This window comes from Amblyomma mixtum, chromosome 3 (assembly GCF_055824585.1).
Source record: "Amblyomma mixtum isolate Tamu chromosome 3, ASM5582458v1, whole genome shotgun sequence".
Taxonomy (NCBI): Eukaryota; Metazoa; Arthropoda; class Arachnida; order Ixodida; family Ixodidae; genus Amblyomma; species Amblyomma mixtum.
In genome coordinates, this window is record NC_143014.1 from 244,494,246 (window position 1) to 244,516,157 (window position 21,912).

At 52.5% G+C, this 21,912-nt stretch overlaps 1 protein-coding gene across 1 annotated transcript in view; it reads left to right on the top strand.

The window, feature by feature from the left end:
- Window positions 1-21,912, top strand: part of LOC149354218 (uncharacterized) — a 213,227-nt gene that overhangs the window by 21,946 nt on the left and 169,369 nt on the right. The gene's annotated exons all lie outside the window — the stretch shown is intronic.

Here is a 21,912-nt window from a genome sequence, read left to right on the forward strand (position 1 = left end):
AGCTGCCCAGGAGAGAGTCTCCCAGTATGACTCCGCCGTGGTTGGGGACGGAGGGTGTGGGAAGGTAGGGCATGTGAGAAGTATATGAATAAAGATTCCCAGTTTCCGGCAGAGCTTACAGAGGAAAGGAACTGGAGCTGAGATGGATCCGAAAGCTCCTGCTTAATGAGAGTAGATTTCGGGTGGGGACGGTGCCCATTTCATTGTTTTGATAATTTGGTCCGTCTAACACCTTTGCCGTTGCTTCCAAACACGCTGGGTGCTGCAACAATTAAAACGTTGAGCAGGGTCTGGTATGAATACATAACGTCACCACGCCAAACACGCCGTGAGTGTTAGCAAGCGTGCGTTTGTTCATCTCCTGGCAGGCCTTTAGGTTAGGAAGACGTCTAGTGCCTCCACCGGAGCCAACAATAGAGGCCGTCGCCTGGCCACAATTATAGGCCAAAAATTTTTCAAACCCCTGCCGGTTTTTTCGCACCAAGGTAGGCGACAGGTAAGGTAATAAATGTAAGACCTGTGGAGAGAGGGGTACCCGCGACCATATAATTTGGTAATGCCCCGGATCCCTGGGCACTGGGGTCAACATCGGAGCCCTCCACTACGGCGTCTCTCATAGCCTTAGTCGCTTTGGGACGTTAAACCCCATAAACCAACCAACCAACATTGAAAGTAGAGAAGCCTGGGGGCCCTGCTGCGGAGCGCGGTCCCCGCCGACAAGCAACGAGCTGTCCGACTGGCTGCTGAAGCCGCGAAGATCCAACGTATCTTCGCCACTCTTAAGACGCGGAGGTCCCGGCCATCGGCCCCTATAGGCCAGCGTGCCAGGGCCAGGGAGGAGGGGGCCTCCTACATCCGTGGTCAATCATCATCATCATCACGCCGTGAGTGCATTACAGTCGTGTTTGCACATCAGCCAGGGTTGCCGTATGAAAATGTTGCAAATAAAGATATTAGGCACGCAGAATGATGATAATGAAATAAAGCGAGCTTGTGTTCCTAGCTTGCAAGTTTAAGGAATAATGAAAAGAGGCAGAGTCGCGCGTGGCCAAGGAGCGCGTGCATCACCTGAGTTGACAGCGTGTCCCCGTTTCTTGACCCGATCGCTGCGGCCGTCTTTCTGCAACCGCCCTTGAAAGAGCCAATACTCTGTTTTGGTGAGCAGCATTTCCCTTTTTTGTGGTCCTGCAGCGGTGACTGCGACGACATAGCCGTACAAGGTGAGCACCGTTTCTCAATTCTCCGCTGTCCGGAGCGTTAGTGCTGGCTTTTCAGCATTCCCCATAGGCAAGCTTTCGAAGTCTTGCTTTCTCGCACCGCGAGTTCGAACGCCACGTTCATCATCTCACTGTGATGCAGTGCTTTGTTTCACTACGCATGACAGTCGGCTTGAGCCTTTAGCACAGAGCGTATTGCGCCTGAGCAGTCTGTAGCTGAGTTTTTTCAGAGACGGGAAGGAAAAGAACCGGGGGCGCTGCAGACCGCTTTGAAAAGGCACTTCGCGTTCGGCTGGTCGATACTGAGTGCTCTTTTTACATTGGACTGCTTCCTTCGCAGCGTCGCCCCCCAGCATGCAGCGAGGCAGACTGGATAATTTCATAGTCTATTTCGTCGTCTAGATTATATCTAACCTTGAAATGCAGCGCAGGAAAAGCGTAACGTATTATATAACTGCTCATAAAAGTTGGTACCCGCAATGAAGTCTTGAATAGGCGCCGACATTAACCATTTTTGTTTTTGGACCCTTTTTTTGCGACCTCAAGCGTGATCGGCGGCTTCCTTCCCCGCTTTTTGTGTGTGGCGACTCGCGTGACCAGCGCTCGCCACGTGCCGAAGAAGACCGGGTGGCGCCAGCACGTACAGAACGCTGGGAGCTTCGCCTCGGGCGGAAGCCGCCGCCGCCGCTTCGCCGATTGATCCGTCGACGCTACTTATGGTGTCGGTTGTGCAGTAGAACCATAAGTAGTCCAAATATTTCTCCTGCACTTCGTATACTTCATTCCTCCCTTTATTCTTCTTCCACTCCGTTCTTCATGTAATTCTCCACAACGCGTGAGCTGTACACTGAACAGTGCATAAGATGCCGCGCCTCTCCTTTCATCAAAACCAAACTTTCTCTTAGCGGTCGTCGCAAGAATTCGCGGCGCAGACCGAACGGATAAAATATCCCCGGCCGCAGTAGCCGCGTTTCGATCGAGGCGATATGCGAAGGGCGCCCGTGTGATCCGCGATATCAGCGCATGTTATTGAACCACAGGAGGTCTAAATTAATCCGCAGCCCTCCACTATACGGGGTCCCATATTGCCCCTTTGTCGCTTCGGAATTTGAGACCCACAATTTGCGATTAAGCATGAAGACAACGATGCGCAAAGCTCAGCGGAAAATGCTGCGGTGATAGAGTGCCATAATGCGGCGGTAAAGGCCGATTCACACCACGGTCCGTTCGCCCGCGGCCCGCGCACTACGTGTTCATGCGTCACCACATTGAGAGGCGCGCTGGATGGATGGATGGCGGCCGACAGCGCGCCTCTCAAAGTGCTGACGGATGAACAAGTAGTGCGCGGGCCGCGGGCGAACGGACCGTGGTGTGAATCGGCCTTTACCGACGCTGATCTTTTGCACTGCTGGCGCTTCACATCGCAGTTTTTTTTTTCTGCTCCCTCCCATTCGGACGGAAAAGTCAGGAGTGTTTCGCACGAGTTCGTGTTCATTTTATTTCAGGTTCGGTCTGATATTCTTCTGGTTCGGCTTCGTGTTCTCCTTCAGTGCGTGACGATGTTCCCTGGAGTTTCTTCGAATGTGAGCTAAAAATTGGCAGTGGTTTAGCTCTGGTTAAACCTGTGGATTGCGAATGCAACGAGGAGGGAGATAGAAGAGAGAGAGAAGCGATGGAGAGCGCGCGGCGGCGGCCCCGGCATGCTGGCTGTCACCCACACTTCGAGCACTTTTACGTGGGAAGTTCCCAGACACCCTTAGAGCGTGTGAGGGTAGCGGTCTCGGACTCAAAGGAGATGCCCTCGACTCAGCGTGGCAAGCTCAGCGGAGACCAGCTACCAAGTGACAAGAGGTTTTTGGGCATTCGGTGCCCAGCTTTCGCCGGTCGCAAGCCAGAGAATGGGTCGGAGCCAAAGGTTCACAAACAAAACAAAATTTATACAGCAAAGAGACGATACAGAGGATTTCACAATCACTAGTACAAACACATACAAAGTGATTATCAAACAATGCAACTCGTGCAGAGTTAAACTCGAGAGAGAGACTAAAATACAAAGGCAATATTGCACCTAAAGTGCACTAACACACGAGAGAGAGGTAAACAAACAAAACACAATTTGTTCACCGGGCACTGCGGCAGTCCGACGACCAGAGTTCCGCGACGATGCCGTCCCGCAGACTGGCGAACGTTGCCTCGTTGGTCCGATGCTGGCCGAGTGGTGTTTTCCCGGGAGTCGAACGGGCGCGCTTCGATGAAGCTTAAACGGCGGTCCGGACTGACTTGACAGCGGTCAACGTAATACTTCTTTTATATAGGCTCGCTCTCCCGTCTGTTTGTTGTACGCGCCAAAGTAGGTGCGCACATACACGCAGTATCTCCCGTATAGTTTCCCTTCCTTTCTCTCGCCGGCCGCGCATCCCCATTGGTCAGAGTACGGGGGTCGCATCTCGAAGTTTCGAGCGTGTTCTGGCGTGGCGCCGTCGCCGACGTGCGAGTGCAGAGGAGGGGGACGTGTCTTAGTGCACGCAAGGCTGCGCCCTTTTCCCCCCGTCAGCGGTAGAAGCGACTCGGATGTTCCAGATAAATTTTCGGCATGGATGACTCATTCCCCCGGCGCACGCCCTGTCGGTGAGCGGTGGTGGAGGGGAGAGGGAGCCACGCACACAGCGGGGGTTTTCCTTCTCCCCCGTTTGGCTCGCGCCGGCGAGACGCCGTGCGCGCGGCGGTTTTTCTTTGTTTGTTTCAAAAATGCGCCGAATTTAGTGACACTAGCTATGCGCCGCTGCTGCGCATGCGCAACTAGCGAGCGCGGTGGCGACACGCCAGCTGTGCGCCCTGCTCGCGCATGTGCAGTATGGCCTTGCGTCACCTCCGCGAAATGGCTGGGCAACTGGGTCAGTGGACATCTCAATCGCACTGTGGGTGTGTGGTACCGTTCACCTGCAAATTGAGGCAGTTATGCGCCTTTTCATTTTTCAGAACCAATGGAGGGTTTTGAATAATTGATTTTGAGGAAAGGGAAGCTGCATATGGGGCTCAATGTGTCAATGGACACCTCAATCGCGCTTTGAGGTCGGTGGCGGTGGTGTCCACCTGTAAAATACCGTGCTTTCCCACAAAATTCTGTCCAGCGATTCTAAACCACCAGCCATTTTTTTTCTTAACGGTAATGTTCCGGGTAATTAAATTTTTTCTGTGGCCTAGGGTACCCGTTGGTGTGCAAACCCCAGGACAACGATCCAGATCAGGGATTTGCTTTCAGGGGCTCATGGAAGGCGACAGCGCTTAATAAAATTTAAAGAACGCTGGTTTTCCTGAGGTTTTCCTCGCGCAACCGAATCGCGCTGGTGGATCGCGTTACGCTAAAACTTTATATTTGGAACCTCATCTGCATGATGGCGCTGGGATTTTTCCGAGGCGCAGCGAAACCGAAAAGATGCGCCTGCGGAGGTTATTCTTATCCACGCTGAGTGCGCCCGACATGGTCTGGTCATGCAGGCGCGTAAACTCAGTATGCCTTCGGCCGAGCGGCAAAACACGGCCGCCTGGATCGGACACGGGGCACCCCGCGGCACGTTTTATTTCTACGGCCGCGGCGGGAACTCTGGAATGGAATTAAAATCGGGCCGGTGCCGATGCGGGAATAGCGTGTATTGCATGAAGAAAAAAAAATACATGCACCTGCATTTGGACTCAATGCCCACCTGTCGCTGCTCAGACCGTGCGGCCAGTCGCATAGCCAGCCAGCCGCATAGGCGGTGTGCCTCGATCGGTCCGTCTCCGTTTTTAGCGCCATTCGTCCCGTACAGTCCGCATCCATACTGATCACACAGCACTCTATGCGGCCTTTTCAAAGCACCACACAGTGCACTTCATTCTTTTTTTTTGTATACCCAGCACAGCGTTCACACTCTGGCTTCTTTCCTGTGGCCTCTTGACTTCGAAGTTATTCCTATAGCTTATACCAAAGCTCTGTTTTTTGTTGTGACTAACTCGTTATCCCGAAACGCTATCCTACCAGTCAAGGTTGAACCTTTGTTTGCCTTGAACGGTGCTTTAAATTAAAGAAAGCTCATTAGCTCTGCCAGCAGATGAGCTCAATTGTTAGAGTGCACTCATGTGGGTCTGTTCAAATTTCCAGGTCGTTTTTGTTCGTATGCGAAAGGCGTCGTGAGCATGAGCCGCCGTCCCCGTCGATGGGACATGCCCGGAAAAGAAGCCACACCATGGAGCGTCTTCTCCATCAGCAGTCACCGAGTCACCGGCAGTAAGACGTATATGTGCCCGCTGACATCAAATCTAGCAGTAGAGAGCTATACAGCGCCGGCTGGGAGACTGGAGGCGCAGGCACGCAGCCGTTCCCTATGTGGCGCTGGCGTCGCAACGGGACCGGGAACAAGCACTGTCGTGTGCCAAGGTGGCCCCGTGCGTGCCATCCGACTTGCTGCGCCGGCCACCGATCCGGACTTCGTGAGTGCTGTGGACATTCCTTGAGATTTTCCTGCCCCATATTAGTTAACTGTGACAGCAAATGAGAACAGGCAGGAGCTTCTACGGTGCGTCCCGCCGGTGTCTTGTACCAAGTTTTGGGTCTAGCTACAGAACAGAACTCACAGGTGAGGGACCAAAAAAACAAAATTTTGCGTCGCTGGCGCCAAAAATAATCCCTTAAATTTGTTTTCTAACCGAAAATTTAGAAAAAGATAGGCATTGTACATTTCGCAAGAAGCAATACCTGCGGCTAGAATACTAACAATGGACTTCGTGGAACGAGGCGGGATCCATTGATGTAAAAAACTCTTCGTACAATGTCTCAAAACATGGCCCGTTGCATTAATGATTCGAGTATTGAATTGATGGGAGTATTGATGGGAGTTTTGAATTTTAAAGCTCCAGGTATAAAACATGAGGAATAAATCCCTCTAGATAGTTCAGCTGGTCCAGTTCGTTCAGGTGGATAATGAAGGAACAGCGCAGAGCAAAAGGGGCATGACACGGGCGCTGACTATCAACTCCTGGTTTTATTGTAGTAATGCGGTATATACCTCAACATGAGAAACAAAACACAAGGAAAGAAACCGCGGATGGAACCAATAAAACCAATATCAGCAGTAACCAAGCATATTCATGTTAAACCTCTCGAGATGACGCATATGTTTACTATATTGCAGTCTCACGATAACACACCCAGAAATTCTGGCCAGGCGCAATTTTTTCGACGGCTTGTTTTTCATTAATCCAATTTTTTTCGCATATCGTAAGATTGCATAATAGCAATAAATGCATACGCAAATCCCTCTTCCGTACGCTTGGGGGTTTTGCTATTTATTCTCAGAAATGAACCCCACTGTTTTTCTATCACACTATTGTCTACTCCGTGCCAGTGCAGGCCAAATTTTAAAAGCAACATTACGCTTGGTTTGGTTTCGTTCATGGGGATTAACGTCCCAAAGCGACTCAGGCTATAAGAGACGCCGTAGTGAAGGGCTCCGGAAATTTCGACCGCCTCGTGTTCTTTAACGTACACTGACATCGCACAGTACACGGTTCTCTAGAATTTCGCCTCCATCGAAATTCGACCGCCGCGGCCGGGATCGAACCCGCGTCTTCCGGGTCAGCAGCCGAGCACCATAACCACTGAGCCACCGCGGCGGCCAACATTATGCTACGAATCGGAAGGTTTGACCGTTACCATCAATACGTTGAGGGAATCCTGGCTTTCCGCCGTCGCCTTTGCGCGGCTCTGCCGGCCTGATTCGGTGGATCGGAACGCTGGCGTTCCGACGCGTCGAGAAGCAGCGAGGTCCGAGCTCCGCTTTGGATGGCTATATCGGCGGAAATCTTGCCAATTCACCCAAAATTTTGGTCGGACGAGGTCCGGGAACGTGCGAGGAACTCGGGAAGCCCACCCGCTTCGAGGTAGGACCACCTGTTCGTTTTCTGTGATCCTTAAAAAGTTCGGGCGCCCACGCCGGAACGCTTCGCTTCGTCAGGCCTAGCCTCCGAGCGGCGCCTCCGCCGGAGCGACCGGAAGTGCCGTGACATCATGGACTGGCAACCGGAAACCAGCCAGGGTTGCCAGACAGCGCCCGAATTAAGCCAAGAACAGGGAAATGATGCCATTACCGACCAACAGGAAGCCACAGGCACCTGGTTTCGCCGCCAGGGGCGCAAATACGTGGAGGAAAGGGCAAATATGCCCGAAGCGGAAGAGAAGGGGCGTGCCAAGCCCTATAACAAAGAAGGAAGAGCCATTGCGGAGAGATCCGTTGGCAGAATTAGATCGAAGATCTCCGGAGAGATGCACCGCGTGGTCCTTCGCCCGAAAGGCGGTGCAGATCAGCTGATGAAAAAGGCTGGACCCTTCCTAAGAAAGATTTTGGTGGAGGCGGCTGGCCTGACAGTCCTCCCGGAAGACAAGTTTATCGTGAATGCCAAGAACCAGTCTCTGCTCATCGTGACCCCGTCGCTGGAACGAGCTGAAAAATACGAAAGGTTTACTAGTCTCAGAGTGGGACAGCAGGCAGTCGAAGCTACTGCTCATGCGGCCATGCCGGAAGGCGGAAAAGGGGTCATCTACGACATCCCGCTCAGCCTGACAACACAAGATATTCACGAGGGCCTCCAAGAAAACGAGGACATCCGAGGGGCAAGAAGATTAGGAAAGAAGTCAAAGACCGTCTTGATCCTCTTCGAGGGTCCCGAGGTCCCAAGGGAGGTGTGGTTTTTCGGCGTAGCCTATCGCTGCAACCTGTATAGAAAGAAGTTTGATGTATGCTATGCCTGCGGAGAGCTCGGCCACCGCTCGGACGTGTGCCCTGACACCACCAACGTCCGATGCCGGGGATGCAGAGCCAGCAATCCTGAAGAGGGCCACACCTGTGAGCCCAAATGCTTGCTATGTGGAAAGAACCATGTGCTGGGAGACAACCGGTGTAAGAATCTCTACCGGACACCCCACATCATCAAAGTGCGTCAGGCGGAAAAGATCGCCAAAGATGCTGAGGAAAGGAACCAGAAGCAAGGGCAAGTCAGGGGCAGACAACAAGAAAAAGCAAGTCCCCACCAAAGGACGAGCGGAGATGAAAGCCGGTCCTCTAACGGCACACCTCGACCCAGGAGTGCCTCGCAATCCAGAAGCAGGAGCAGAGAGGCGCCACCTCGATCCCAAAGGGAATCAGGACAAAACTCATGGGCGGAGAAGACCAAGTTCCCGGGGAAGAAGACACCGCCAGGCGAGGCGCCGGTAGCAGGTAGGTCGGTTAGCTTCGCGGGTGTGGTCTCCAACCCAAGTAAAACGCTAGAAGCGCGAGTAGATGAGAACGCAGCAGCCATACGGCTACTAAATGAGAAAATAGATAAAATTTCCGAGGCAATTCATGAACTTGCGCAGCAGTTTCAGCAGTTGAAAAAGCCGCAACCGCTACTCAGACCAGCCACCCCGATGGCAATCCGCAAAGCAGGTGACCTTAGCGACTCTGCTGAAAACATCTCTGAAGAGATGAGCGTAGACCAAGTTAGGCCTGCCAAACGAAAGCAGGATGAAACGATAACAGTTGAGAGCCAAATTAAAAGGATAGTAGCAAAGGAAAATGAAAAAATGGAGAAGTCATTCGAAGAGCTCAAACAGCACGGGGCCATCCTCGGCGCTAGACTAGAGAACCTCGAGTCGGTAGTGTGCAGACAACTCGAACAGCTGACGAGGCACATCCAAGTCATAGGCCAGGCCTGTAATGTTAACATCCAAATTGATGGCCAATAGCACGTCGAAAATATGGCAATGGAACTGCCGCCATCTTGCCAGGAAACGATCGCTATTGCAACAGTACATCCTCAGCCAGGACTACCCGCCTTTAGCAATTGCAATGCAGGAGACGGGAGGGAACTGGAATATATCGGGATATAAGGGGTACGCTGCTAAGGATGGCAACGACACCAAGGTAGTAACGTCTGTTAAAAGCAACATCGCGGTAATCCAACACGACATGGAAACCAGGAAACGGAGACAGTATGCGTAGAAATTTTAACTGGAAAAAAGAATAGGGGTAGCATATTCCTTCTAAATATTTACAGCCCACCAAAAAAGATGAAAGTAAAATTTGGCCCCATATTTAGAAGGGCAGCTAAACTCGCGGGGAAAACCCCCTGATCATAATGGGCGATTTCAACGCCCGGCACCAGGAATGGGGTTACGTAAGCAACAACGCCAAGGGTCAAGCCCTACTGGATGATATAGTAGCATCCAATTTCTACATAGCCAATGACATCTCCTGTCCCACGAGGACTGGTAACAGCGTTACAGCGGACACATCTCCCGACCTTACGCTATGTAGGAACGCTGGTATTGTGAAATGGCGGAACCGACAGGAAGATTTGGGTAGCGATCACTTTCTGCTGGAGCTCGAGCTCAACAGAAAAGTCAGCGTGAAACCTACAACCTACAGGCAAGAGGAGCTTACGGATTGGTATAAATTCAGAGCTATCAGAGAAGAACATGAGCATAGTGACATAACCTGTATCCAGAACTGGACGGCAACGCTGCTTGAGCATGTAGAAAGGGCAACTGAGGAGGTTCAGGTAGATGACTCCCAAGATAGAATGGACAGCAGCCTCTTCAGCATGTACAAAAGGAAGGAACAGCTAAATAACCAGCTGAAGCGCCAAACGTGGAACAGAAACCTAAGGAGGGAAATAGCTAGACACAATGTAGAATTAGAAAGGTATGCTCGACAGTTGGAATCTCAGAGATGGGATAATAGATGCGAGGAAATGGAGAAAAGCATGGGAAAATCTAGTACATGGCAGTTGCTCAAATTTCTTATAGACCCAAATAAATCTAAGACGGCTATGAGAACTGAGCAAATAAAAGCTAGATATAAGTTTAATGGCACAGATGAGCAACTTATTGACACGCTCAAGTCACTGTATATTGCTCCCCATGGGGCCGCTAAATATGACGACTATAAGGGACAACCAAATGAGGAGTTGGATGCCCCCATATTAAGAGCCGAGGTCAGAATGGAACTGCTGAAGCTAAAACGAAGGTCAGCCCCGGGGCTCGACAGAGTAGAAAACAGAATGTTGAGAAATCTGGATGAAGAATCAATAAATAGCCTCACTAGGTATCTCAACCAAGTGTGGAAAGCAGGCGCTGTCCCCGAGGAGTGGAAGAAGGCCAATATCACGCTTATACACAAGCAGGGCAAACCTCCGAGCTTGGAGAACCTCAGGCCGATCTCACTAACATCATGTGTAGGGAAACTGCTTGAGAAGGTCATCCTGACCAGACTGACCAAATACATGGAGGATAACGGCCTCTGGCCAGATGAAATGGTCGGATTTAGGCCTGGGCTCACCACCCAAGATACAATGCTAAGACTCTATGGAGATATAGTAGATCAGCTGGACCTCGGCAACCTGAAGGCGATCTTAGGTATAGATCTTAAGAAAGCCTTTGACAATGTCAGCCATGACGCCATCCTTGATGGGCTAAATGAGATAGCTGTAGGAAAAAACACCTATAACTACATCCGATCGTTCCTAAGGGACAGGACTGCTATCATTACCTTTCAGGGCATCACATCCGATGAGTTCCCCATGGGATGCAGAGGAACCCCACAAGGGGCTGTCCTCTCCCCATTTCTCTTTAATCTGGTAATGAGGGACCTTCCCCGCAAGCTTAGAGAGATAGAAGGCTTAAACATCAGCCTCTACGCAGATGATGTCAATGTCTGGCTAAACAAAGGAGGCGAATCAGAAATGAAAGAAAAGCTACAGAAGGCAGCGGATATCATTAACGAGCATGCGAAATGCGTGGGTCTCAGCTGCTCTCCGCAAAAGTCTGAGCTATTTGTAGCAATGAGCAAGCGCAGTCAAAGGATACCGGCAATCGAGGTTACACTTGAAAATAGAACGATACCAATTGTCGAGGAAATAAGAATCCAGGGCATGTATATTAACAGAAAAGGGAAAAACAAAAGTACGCTAGACAAGCTCAAAGCGCAAGCTGAACTTGTCGTCAGAGCCTTCAGAAAGGTATCTAGAAGGGGGGAAGGACTCTCAGAGTCCAGCAAACTAAGACTCACGCAGGCCTTCATCGTTAGCAGGATATGCTACGCAACCCCATTCCTGAAAATAAACAAAACCGAAGAAAAGGCATTAGACACAATCATCAGAAAATGTGTCAAACGAGCGCTAGGGCTGCCCATTTCCACGTCCAATGATATACTGGAGAAAATGGGCCTGCATAACAATTGGAGAGAACTGACTGAAGCGGTTAGAACATCGCAAATCGAAAGGCTCACATCCACACCCGCAGGAAGGAAATACCTAGAGCTAGCGAAATGGGCAACCGTAGATAGCACAGTGAACACCAGAACAGATCTGGGAAGAGAAATAAGAGAGCATCTTATTATCGCTCCCATACCTAGAAACATGCATCCCATCCACGACAAAGGCAGAAGGAAAAGCAGGGTCGCACAGCTGACTGCTAAGCTAGGCAAGATGCCACAGGGAACCGTGGCCTACACTGATGCCGCGGTAGGCACGCTAGGAGACACCGTCTCCGTAGCCGTCGGGGACTCAGGCAGAACGTTACGCGTTGTAAGACACCTTGACTTAAAACCCCTTGTGGCGGAGGAGGTTGCAATAGCGATCGCTCTAACTCAGCCAGGTACCAAATACGTAGTAAGCGACTGCAAAGCCGCAATTAGAAATTACAGCAAGGGACGCATCCACGAAATGGCGGCTAAATATCTAAAAGACTTTATCCCAGCCCACAATATTCTAATTATCTGGACCCCAGCCCACTCGGGTCTGGTTGGAAACGAGGCCGCCCACAGGCTCGCCCGCTCCTCTTTACCTCGGGGAGCCGTGGACACCTCATACGAATTCAGCACTAAAGAGGAAACCAATACCTTTAATAGCATCACAGACATTCAGAAAAAGAACAAATGGATCTATCCTCCTCCGGATAGATCGCTTAGCTCGGCTGAGGCCTATGACTGGAGAAGACTCCAAGCTAGAAACTTCGCATCCCCGCTCTGGAGGAGCTGGACAGGAGGTGACACGAGGGAGGATGCGGAGGTGTGCGAGTTCTGCGGGCATATCGCTACACTCGAACACATACTATGGAGATGCCCCAGTGCCCCAGGATATGGCAGAATCAATAATGCAGAGGAATGGGAGACCATACTCAGAAGTGCCGACCTTCGCATACAACGATACGCTACCCGCCTGGCAGCAGAAGCTGCGCGACTATACCGTTGCTAGTCTTCCAGCTGCGACGCTGCCCCTCCCCGGACGCCTGCGTGCGGACCCGGAGGGGCACGGGTCTTCTTCTGGCGGAAATAAAGTTTCTTCACTCACTCACTCTGCCGGCCTCCCGCGTTGTTTCTCCTCTTTCCCTTTGCTCCCGCCTCAGGCGGTGGAGAGGCGGCTGGGTGACTAATCACTGTCATTTAGCCACAGCTCCTCCCCGGCTCCCCAAGGGCCTTTGCCATTGGCGCCTTTTGGCGGGAATTCGGGATCCGCTTTGGACGGCCGCGCACCGCGCGACCGTCCGAGCGGGGCCAGAGAGAGAGATCCCTCCGAGACAGCGTAAGGTGCGTACGTTACTGTTTGTCCGTGCCGGCCTTTGCCGTTCGGACCAGTGCTTACTCGAGCTCGCCCGCACGTGTCCTCTGACCTGCAGCGGCTCGAGCCTGTCCAGCGGGGTCCAGCGACCTCCGCCACGCGTACCTTGCGTTGATTGCCCACTCTCTCTCGCAACCGGCCCAACGGTCGACACGAGAGAGAGATCACAGCACGGCCGCGGGGACATTCTCCTGCAGCGGCGTGCTAGCGGCGCGCATTACTCGAGTCGCTTCGTGCGCGCAGCGGAGCCTTGCTCCTCGCGCGCCCCCGGGACGGGGTGACTATTGAGTGTGTGTGTATCTGCTGGAGGACGACGTGAATAAACGTCTCCTTGGTGAACTTGGAGGCCTATTTCTTTGCGGCGAATCGCTCTCCTCCCAGCGGAGGTTGAGTGCGCTGCAACGGTGTCCCAGTGTGTGTGTGGTGACGGCTGATCGGAGCCCTTGGCTCGCGCGAAGCTCGAACCCGCGGTGGGTGGTGGCCTGTGTCCACGTAGAAACCCACAACTGGCGCCCAACGTGCTAAGTCATTGGCGCTTACGCCTTTGATGGCACATTAGCCGAGCAGGTCGCCTTGCCGATCACGCTTGCGCACCATGTCTACCACCCCCAGCGGGGCACTCGGCAGCTACATGTCGGCTCCCTACGGAGTTGTAGCGTCGTTTGATCCGCTGGCTGCTGTTCCTTCGAATAGCTAGACACCGTGGTTGGCCGCGGCCCCCATCGGGGTTTACGGCGCCACAACCCAAAATGTCGACCACGCGGCTCCCATTGGAGCTGTATCGGGAGCACCCTGCGGTGCATCCGCTGGTCACATGCCTCAGCTGTACAAGCTTTCCGCCCAGTGCGAAAGCAGTTCGTGTCACGCTGCCGCAACCGGCAGTTTCGAACAGCAGCAGCCGTGCCCCGCGAGCAGTCAATTCTGCTCTGGGAACGGCGAGGCGCTGGCCCGATTCCCTGCGGAAACCGCGCCGCTCATCGAACTAGGAGCCTTGCCTCCCTCGTTCGTGCAGCCCGCCCAAGGCTCCACTGAGGCAGGGGTGCAGTCGCTGAGGCCGGGGCTCCATTGAGCCAGATGCGGAGAAACTTCGAGCCATACTAGAATTTCCCGCGCCCAAGGACGTACGCGGCCTGCGCCGTTGTGTGGGAATGGCCAACTTTTATCGTCCTGTGCCCGCGTGCAGGCACCCTTGACCTAGCTCTTGGGAAAGACTGCCGCGTGGCGATGGGAGCCCGAGCAAGAGCGATCCTTTCGCCTCCTGTCTAGTGCCATTGCCGAGACAGCGCAGCTCAGGCTACCCGACCTGACCAGACAGTTCGTAGTCTAGACTGACGCAAGCGATCTGGGTTTAGGAGCAGTTCTCCTACAGGAATTCGATGGCGTGCTGCAACCGCTGGCCTTTGCCAGCCGCTCCTTGCTGCCCTCGGAGAGGAATTATTCCGTGACCGAGAAGGAGTGCCTCGCCATCGTGTTTGCACTGCGCAAATTTGACGTCTACCTTGATGGAACGCAATTCGTGGTGCAGACAGACCACAGTGCGCTCAGTTGGCTGATGCGGCTCCGCGAGCCTGCGGGTCGGCTGGCGCGCTGGGCTCTCCTGATACAGCATTACGACTTTTCGGTGCAGTATCGAAAGGGGAGCACGAACGTGGTAGCTGACGCGCTATCCCGTGCCCCACTCGCCAGCGGCGCCTTGACGCCTTTAGGCGGAGGGGGCGAAACAGCGGACGAGCCGCCGGGCGGCAAGGAGGGGGAGCCTGCAAACGGGTTAACCCATTCCGCTAACCAGGCAAGCAGCGCTTCGCAAAGCGGACGAGAGGCAAAGCTCTTCGTGAGCGCCTCGGAATTGCCGACGCGAACGGAAATTTTGGCTGCAAACCTGAGTGGGGACGAGACCATGCTCCCCTCTGGGATGACTGGAATCGTTTTAAGCCGTAAGAGCTACTGAAAGCCCAGCAAAATGACCCCTTTTGTCGCGAGGTGAGCGACGGTCTCAGGGAGACGGAGCGCCGTGACGCTACTTGTATTGTAGCGGGCGCAGGGGGGCAGAAGCCAGCGTGTGTCGCGGCGAACCCCGGGGATTCATATTTGCTGGACCATGACGGGCTCGTGCTGAAATACATAGCCACCGATGACGAGTCCATCGACCCGTTCAAGGTGGTTATCCCCAAAAGTCTGAGAGGCGCACTGTTGAGATTCTCTCATGACGAACCACTGGCCGGTCATCTGAGTGGCTCCAAAGTTTTTGCAAAACTGAGTCAATCGGTGACGTGGCCCGGCATGAAGCGTGACATTTTCCGCTATTGCCGTTCCTGCCATGTCTGTCAAGCGGTGAAGACACGGGGCGGCAAGCCGCCTGGAATGATTAAACCGATTGACAGTGTGCGTCCGTGGCAGATGGCCACCTGCGATTTGATGGGGCCTTTCCCCAGGAGCAAGCAGGGGTTCATAGACCTGAAGGCCTACGCGTCACGGTCTGACGAGCTTGCGCCGGTACCCATTGGTATCAAAGGCAAGCGCAAAGGCACAACTGGTGCTGCGGAACGCAAGCGTACGGAGCACCGGTACAATCTGAGGCAACGGTCACCGGTGTGATTGATGCCGGACGGTAGACTTTTCCACAACCGAAGGCACGCAGCCTCAGCTAGCTGGCGACCTTTCTCGTCAGGCCCTACCCAGGTGAAGCACGGTGTGTTATTTTTTGTTGTTTTTGCAGCATGCTCAGTTCCAGCCTTGTGTGTTTATCAGTTTATTTATTTGTTTGCTTGAGTCAGTTTCTAGCCACTTTCGTTTCCTGCTTGTACGTCTGTTTTCGTTCTAACGTACCGAGATGTACATAGGTAACATGCGTTTGTGTTGGCGTTCAGTTTTTTTTTACCAGACTTGTATATACATAGGCATACTTCAGCCCGCTCGTGCTTGCTCTTATCTTCTAGAAGCAAAAGATGGGTGTCGTTTGTACAGCGCGCCTTTTCTCATTTCCGGCCCGACTGTGGGTGGTGGGCTCGTTAAGGAGCCGTGTGTCGCGGTGCGAGCTTTGTGCGGCCCGTATGGAGGGGAAGTTGGCGGGGCGTTTGGGGCGATGGGGGGCCGGAAAGTGCACCCTTTGACCCTCGCCGCGGCGCCTCTGGACGCTTCTGATGAGGGGATCGTTGTCGCCGACCAGCGCCCGCGCACGTGCCGGTACATGCGTGTTTGTGGCTGTGGCTGTGTGCGAGCGTAACCATGAGCCAAGGCGACGCCTGTGAGTTGTGCCGTTGTGTGCTTCTGCGTGAGCGCGGGGATGAGAAGGACCCCCCCCCCCCCCCCCCGCTGTTGCCAAGGTTACACATCAGGACGCCGCCGAACGTCCTCGCCCGTTTCAGCCGGCGTGGAGGGGGTGCACTAACCGTCTTGTGCCCGAACGTGACGTCGTGCCCGAGGGCGCGAGGTTAGTGCTCTGCCGCGGCCCCGTCGTCATCAACGGAAAGAAGACCACCGTCGTCGGCCCTCCCAACCCGTTCAACTTGAAGTCTGCGAGCGGTGAGTCGCCGACCGGCCCACTGGGCCGCGCCATCGAACTTTGAGGCTGACGTCCACCTGTCACATAGTTGTACAGTTGAATTCACACCGCCTTGTGTACCGTGTATATAATCTGCAAGCTGTTTTGATTTCTTGAAGCGTATGGCAGTGTTTGTTTGTTTGCCAGGTTTCTCCTTTGTTTGTGTTGTTTTTTTTTACATTGTTCTGGCTGGAACTGATGTGTAGCTAGTTTTTTTTTGTGTATTCATTTCTTTATTTTTGGAACTGAAGTGTAGCTTATTTTTTTGTGTATTGATTTCTTTATTTTGGCCGCGTGCTTTGCCGATGGGTAGGAGGGCATTTAAGGAGAGGGGGATGTGGGAATCCTGGCTTTCCGCCGTCGCCTTTGCGCGGCTCTGCCGGCCTCTCGCGTTGTTTCTCCTCTTTCCCTTGCTCCCGCCTCAGGCGGTGGAGAGGCGGCTGGGTGACTAATCACTGTCATTTAGCCACAGCTCCGCCCCGGCTCCCCAAGGGCCTTTGCCATTGGCGCCTTTTGGCGGGAATTCGGGATCCGCTTTGGGCGGCCGCGCACCGCGCGACCGTCCGAGCGGGGCCCGAGAGAGAGATCCCTCCGAGACAGCGTAAGGTGCGTACACTACTGCTTGTCCGTGCCGGCCTTTGCCGTTCGGACCAGTGCTTACTCGAGCTCGCCCGCATGTGTCCTCTGACCTGCTGCGGCTCGAGCCTGTCCAGCGGGGTCCAGCGACCTCCGACAGGCGTACCTTGCGTTGATTGCCCACTCTCTTTCGCAACCGGCCCAACGGTCGACACGAGAGAGAGATCACAGCACTGCCGCGGGGACATTCTCCTGCAGCGGCGTGCTAGCGGCGCGCATTACTCTGGTCGCTTCGTGCGCGCAGCGGAGCTTTGCTCCTCGCGCGCCCCCGGGACGGGGTGACGATTGAGTGTGTGTGTACTGCTGGAGGACGACGTGAATAAACGTCTCCTTGGTGAACTTGGAGGCCTATTTCTTTGCGGCGAATTGCTCTCCTCCCAGCGGAGGTTGAGTGCGCTGCATCGGTGTCCCAGGGTGTGTGTGGTGACGGCTGATCGGGGCCCTTGGCTCGCGCGAAGCTCGAACCCGCGGTGGTTGGTGGCCTGTGTCCACGTAGAAACCAACAACGTTCATAATAGTATCTTACAATATTCCACACTTGCGTCGCGATTAAAAGTGATGTCCAAGAAAACTGCACTTGAAACCAGCGGTTGGTATGATAGTGCCGTGCGATTTCCGTCACTCGCCGAATCTCTGCGCACTTTGTATGTAAAACATGGGTGAATGCGCATTCCGTGGGTGCATTTCCGTCGTTAGAATGTCGTGGGAAGCGTAACAATTTTGGAAACGGCAATGGTGTCCCCGGAAAATCGAGAAATTCAGGGGTGCGAGCAGAAGTGGCAGTGAAAAGGCCAGCGCTATTCAGGATCGCTTCGTACAACTTAGGAATGGGCTCCAGACAGACGACGCTTATACAGTCGAACGTCTCAATAACGAAGCGCTCAGGACCCCCAAAGTCCTTTGTTATACAGGTCACTTCGTCGCAAAGGTCGGGCACCGTATTGTACGCAACACATCAAGCTAAGCATGTTCTGCAAAATGAAACCTCGGTTTAAAGTGAATTGGAGCGATCTTTAATGGGAAAGAAGTCGCTAACTTTCTTTTGGACACTTTGTGCGGTGGAATGTGCAACTGCAGACGATCTTATGACATCGAGGTTCACGCCATGCGCCTCGGCGAATCCTGGGGCGACGCAATGTACAGCTCCAGTGCCTGGAACGCCGGTATTGCCTCCATTGTCAATTTTTCTTTCGCCTGCGGGCTCTTCAGCACTGCTGTATTCGTCAGCCTTCGCCTCCTTCCCGTCTTTGATGGCTTCGATGATGTCATCAGTCGTCATTTCCGAGCATATCATCATGTCGTCGCCAACCGCGACGTAATCGTCAGCGGTCACACCTGTTTCTGTGTTGCAAGAAGCGGCGTAGGGGTTGATTGATCCCTGGAGCTGTACAGCAGGTCTGGGACAGTCGCTGTCATCAGCACGCTTGTCAAGCGATTTCCTAGCGCTGTCCTGAGCTCTAAAAAATCAAACCTTCCGCCAGCAATTACGCACGAGCTCTGGTGACACGGTCCTCCAAGGGCTCGTAATCATTCCAATGGCTTGGAGAACGTTTAGCTTAGGTAGCAGCTCAACCTTGTGCTCGAAGTTTAGCAGTATTATCTGCAGCATCCTTGTGCAGTATATAGGGTGCCGAAACAGACCATATTATGCCTTGATCAAACGGCTGCAACAGGGAGGTGCAGCTCAGTGGCAAATAAACAATTCCATTCACGTCTTCTAACACCGGGGTCTTGTTATGTGCGGCATAGTTGTCGATAACGAGGGCAGTCTTTCGGTTCCCCAGTCACATCTTTTCCTCCTCCTACAAAAGCCAGGCTTGAAACAACTCCGCCATCATCTAGCCTTCTTTGTTATCCACATAGTCATCCAGAAGGCTACGCACGCCTTTGATGCAGCGTGGTTTCACAGAGCTCCCGACCACCCGTGGCATCAGCTCCTCCGTATACCTGCAGCGTTACAACAAAGCAGCACGGTCAATCATTGCCCTGACTTCTTGCCGCCTTCGTAATGGTTTGCCTTCGCGCAGCGTGTTTTCTGAGGAAGCAGCTAAAAAAAAAGGTGGTTTCGTCAACGTTAAATACAGCTTCATGTCTGGGCTCCTACAGCAACTTCAGCAGCTCTGACTCGAGCCAGTTCTCGGCAATATCGCGTGGCGCGTCGGCTTTTTCTTCCGCTATGGTTTTGAAAACGATGCCATGGCGTTGCTTGAAACTCATGACATCCGCTGGTTGTCTTTAACGTCTCTTCAAAAGCGAACGCCCAAGCAAACTCCTCGGCTTTCTCGCACAGCGAAGGCGCGCTGACAGGAATCCTTTTCGCGAGTACGTCTGCGAACCGCGTGTAGATTGTGGCGTCAACATCATGCAATGTTTCCGCTAGAATCCGCTTGAGTGGCGGGTCCGTCTGACGTCCTGCGTTTCTATATTGTCCTTGTCTTTAAGGAATGTTGGCAACGTCGGTGCACTGATCCCATACTCCTCTGCAATGTCTTTCTTTTTACGGCCACCCACGACCGCACTGACAATTTGCAACCTTGCGTCAAGATAGAACTCCGGCGCTTCGCTGATTCTGCACTACTTAAATCGTCGCGACGATCCCGAGACGTTCACTACCATCCGGGCCCCAAGAGAAGAGCGCTCGCTAAGTTTATGTCATTTCGTCAATTCCCAATTAGACCGGTGTATTCCGGCCCGCTGTAGCGGCTGTTTCGTCGGCGCGTTGGTGTTTGTTGTTCAGAGTTCGGTATCGTTGATTTCCGAAGCGCGGAGATCGCTGAGCCGAGTTTTGCTTTCTTGGCAGTGCCATTTGTCCAAATGTTCGGCCGTTCTGCCCGCTGTGCTTTTTTTTTCTTTGCGTTGGTGGCGGCGAGAACCGGGGCTATTGTAGAGTTCGGATTCTCCCGTGCAGCCTTTTGTTGCGAAAGCAACACTACGCGAGTCGGCGAGCCATTTCGCGGACCTGACGAAAGGCCATTCTGCGTATGCGCGAGGACCGATGACGTCACACGGCACACAGCTGACACGCCGCCGCCGTCGCTGCGCGGGTGACCCGCCGGCGGCCTCGCCAGTAGCGCATGCATAGTAGCGGAGCATAGCAAGCATGTCGGGGCCGCCGCCGCCGCCGCGCGCTCTCCATCGCCTTTCTCTCTCTCCTCGTTGCTTTCGCCATCCTCCAGGTTTAACCAGAGCTAAACCACTGCCAGTTTTTTTAGTGCAGTGTTGAACGGCGCTTCCTATGAGCACCGCAGTTCAGTGGCTGCTACGGAGGATACTGGCGGCGCGGCTACGTGCGTTCATTGTAGAGCAACAAATCAGGTGTCGGGTGCGCCTAAATTTATTCGTTCTAGAGGCAAATTCGTTGTAGTAGTGTTCGCTGAAGATTCATTCATAATACATATGGAAGATCGGAATTCGTCCTGGACAAACGAAGTCATTCGCTATACAGGCCTTTTCGTTGTATAGGCGTTCGACTGCAGTCTAGTTTGCAGAAAGGAATGGCAAACGGGCAACATATTTTTCAAGAACAACAAAAAGGATTACGTCGCAGATAGACGAGTGCACGACAGCGAAGGTGTCAAATGTACTCCAAAAACAGAAACGCATTATTCTCGCACACGCGTGGGAGCTGCTTTCAGTATACGTAGCAGCGTATGGATTCCTAATCGGGTAGGAATCGTCCAGGAAAATTGGATTACGTCGGACATTTTAACTTCGTTTCGTGTGTGTAGTACTGAAGCGTCTTGACGAACATTGATCGTACTTTCTTCGCAACAGCCCGTCTTTAATAGTGTGAAATGATAGCAATATATATACTGTTACGGCTCGAGGTAGCGTGGCCAGTATAAGGAACTGTCTGAACTTCAGATGGTTAGAGATTACAAAAACAAGCAGATTTAAGGTGGCGGTCCCACTCTGACGGTGAGCGGGAACCATTTTTGGTGATGTTTGTACGTCGACTGTACCTCGCTCGTTCGCTTCATAAATATGGTTCAGATATCTCCGAAAAGCTAGTTTTCTCTGCTTTCAAAAGATGCATTTGGTTTAACGATAGCTGCAAATTTGTTTCAACTGTAAACGAAAACGCAAAGGTGAAAACTGGCAGTTGAGCTCAACTTGTCTCAGGAAATGCAAAATTGTGAAAAACCTCTTGCACCTAGAAAAAAATCTTTCGAGATGCTTTGAGATCTGATGCTAGTGAACGTTTTTAAGCATTTAGAAGTACGTGTGTAGGTTAGTTTATTAGCCACGCATGTTTGAAAAGCATAGAAAACAGAACAATGTAATCTGCAATAACTTTTGGGATATGCATTGCACTGCGGCGATGTTTTGTACAGTTTGAGATCGTCTAATCGCTCTTCCATTCTGAAAATTTCATCCATCTGCCTTGTTTAGTTTAAAAGTTATTAATGATCAAAGTTAGCGTTTTTTCGAAAAAGTTAAAAACGGCATGCAATACTGTTCAGGTAACCAGCACGTGGCAGTTCTGAGATTTTGCGTGAAGAAACTTAATACTTCGCTCTACGCGGCTAAGCATCGCCTTTACTCTACGGCTTTTGGGGAATGTGCAATGTCTAGTTGATTTTAGCTACCTTTTTTGCTCTCCTTATGAAGGGCACAAGCTCTTGAAACGTTCCGCGGCTTCTTTTTTTCTGCCAAATATACTCTTAAAATGTCGGTCTCTCATTCTTTTAATCAACTAGTAACGATTACCAACAACAAAGTCCACAAAATACAAACAATAATAGCAATAACGCAGGGACATGCGCTAAATGTAGACAAATGTAGTAAGTAGCGCCATCTACACCAACGCACGTGTACTAAATAATCACAGTTCAAAAAAATAACGAGTGTGGCGCTGCTAAACATTTAAAATCAGAAGGTGTT